This window comes from Triticum dicoccoides, chromosome 2A (assembly GCF_002162155.2).
Source record: "Triticum dicoccoides isolate Atlit2015 ecotype Zavitan chromosome 2A, WEW_v2.0, whole genome shotgun sequence".
Lineage (NCBI taxonomy): Eukaryota > Viridiplantae > Streptophyta > Magnoliopsida > Poales > Poaceae > Triticum > Triticum dicoccoides.
The window spans coordinates 293545327-293548000 of NC_041382.1; positions in this window are offsets into that span (position 1 = coordinate 293545327).

A 2674-nucleotide genomic window follows, 5' to 3' on the forward strand; every position below is an offset into this window, starting at 1 on the left:
GCTTTGCGCTTCTGATGCGAGGGCCGCAGTGTGCTCCTCCGTGCGGAGAGAGCGCTCGGTGTTTCCATTGACTGTGATGACCCCCCGAGGTCCTGGCATCTTGAGCTTGAGATATGCATAATGCAGTACCGCATTGAATCTCGCAAATGCGGTTCGCCCGAGCAGTGCATGGTAGCCACTACGGAACGGGACTATGTTGAAGATTAACTCTTCGCTTCAAAAGTTATCCAGAGATCCGAAGACCACTTCCAGTGTGACTGAGCCTGTGCAATGGGCCTCTACACCTGGTATGACGCCTTTAAAGGTTGTTTTTGTGGGTTTGATCCTTGAGGGGTCTATACCCATTTTGTGCACTGTGTCCTGATAAAGCAGGTTCAGGCTGCTGCCGCCTTCCATAAGGACTCGAGTGAGGTGAAATCCGTCAATGATTGGGTCTAGGACTAATGCAGCGAATCCGCCATGACAGATACTAGTGGGCTGGTCCTTGCGGTCGAAGGTGACCGGACAGGAGGACCATGGGTTGAACTTTGGGGCGACTGGCTCCAACGCATATACGTCCCTGAGCACACGCTTCCGCTCCCTCTTGGGGATGTGGGTTGCGTATATCATGTTCACCGTCCGCACTTGTGGGTGGAACCTCTTCTGTCCTCTGGTGTTCGGCTGCTGGGGCTCCTCCTCGTCATTGCTATGTGACCCCTTCTCTTTGTTTTCGGCATTTAACTTGCTGGCCTACTTGAACACCCAACAATCCCTATTGGTGTGGTTGGCTGGCTTGTCGGGGGTGTTGTGTATTTGGCACGAGCGATCGAGTATATGGTCCAAATTGGACGGGCCCGGAGTGCTTCTTTTGAATGGCTTTTTCTGCTGACCGGGTTTAGAGCCTTTGAATCCGGCATTGACTGCCATATCCTTGGTATTGTTGCTGTTAATGCGGCGCTTATGTTTGTTGTGACGTGACCTGCTGTTGCCGTCCTTGGTATCCGAAGTACCATGGTTCTTTGATATGTTATTGCTGTGAGCCAACCAGCTGTCCTCTCCCACACAAAAGCTGGTCATGAGTGTCGTGAGGGATGCCATAGATTTCGGCTTTTCCTGGCCAAGGTGTCGGGCGAGCCATTCATCGCGGATGTTGTGCTTAAAAGCTGCTAGGGCCTCTGCATCTAGACAGTCGACGATTTGATTTTTCTTTGTTAGGAACAGTGTCCAGAATTGTCTGGCCGATTCCTCTGGCTGCAGCATTATGTGGCTCAAGTCATCGTCATCTGGTGGTCGCACATAAGTGCCCTAAAAGTTGTCAAGGAATGCGGCTTCCAGATCTTCCCAATAGCCAATGGACTCTGCTGGCAAGCTGTTGAGCCAATACCGAGCTGGCCCTTTGAGTTTGAGTGGGAGGTATTTGATGGCGTGTAGGTCATCACCGTGGGCAATGTGGATGTGCAGGAGGAAATCCTCGATCCATACCGCAGGATCTGTTGTGCCGTCATATGATTCTATATTTACGGGTTTGAAACCCTCTGGGATTTGATGATCCATTACTTCGTCTGTGAAGCATAAGGCTCTCGGGTAGATCTCAGCCGCGGGAAGATCTCCAGGGCATGGACCTGCGCCTGGTGGCCGGGCGCCTGGAGCTGGTCTCTGGCTGGCTTCACTCCGACTCGGTGGTTCGAGCATCACTGAGCCAGGCCGCGACAGCCTCCAAAAAGGAGGAGCAGGCCGATCATGAGGCGGCATTGAAGAATGCCGAGGCCGCCCGCGACCGCTGCTGAGAGCTGAAGGGCCTGCCCGATCAGTATGCGAAAGAAGCACGTGGCCGCCAGGCGAAGGAGGAGGAGATGAAAGCCCGGGAGGACGCCATAAAGAGCCGCGACGCCGAGCTAGGAGAGCTGGCGAAGGCGTAGGCAGCGGAGCGCAGCTAGCTAGAGGAGTTGGAGCGGAAGGCAAGGGCGAACGAGGTTGACCTTGACGCCAAGGCGAGGGTCCTGGCTGAAGACATCACGGCCTTGTCGCTCCTCAAGGAGAGGTCCCGCGTGGCGCTGAAGACATTGTACGAGAAGGTCTTGGAGAGGCCGCTGACCACTAACGAGGATGGCCCTGGTCAGCTGCTTCCCTTCTTGGTGAAGGCGCTCGAGGAAGTCGTGGAGGGCATCGGTCCCATGGCGGAGGCAGAGGCTCGCGAACTTTCCTCAGCCGCGCTAACATGGGTCTTCAACCACCTGCACCTTCGTGACCCCAGTGCTCGTCCTTACGAGCTGCAGGAACCTGTAGCTGACGAACACTGCGCGACTGCCGCCATAGCCGTGAAAGGTCAAGTGGAGGCCCTGCTAAAGAAGTTCGACGCCTTCGCCCCCGCGCCCTCGACCAGTGATGCAGGTGAAGGTCATGCTACCCAGGAGGGGGCACCTTTTGCAGGTGCCGGCGGTGTCCAAGGGTGACTTGTGTCTGCTTTTCTGCTTCATTCGTGCAACATGCACCATGCCTCGTGGAGGCGTTAAACTCGTGTTTGATATTGTGAGAACAATATGTATTGTAATATTTGCTTTGAGATTTTGCGATTTTCTTCCTATTTGCTTTGTGTTCTACGTCGGCAGAGCCCGGCCCCACGCATACCTCAACTGTCGTTGGGGCAACCGGAAACCAGGACGGACCAAGGAGTGAGGGGCTACTTGACCAGTTA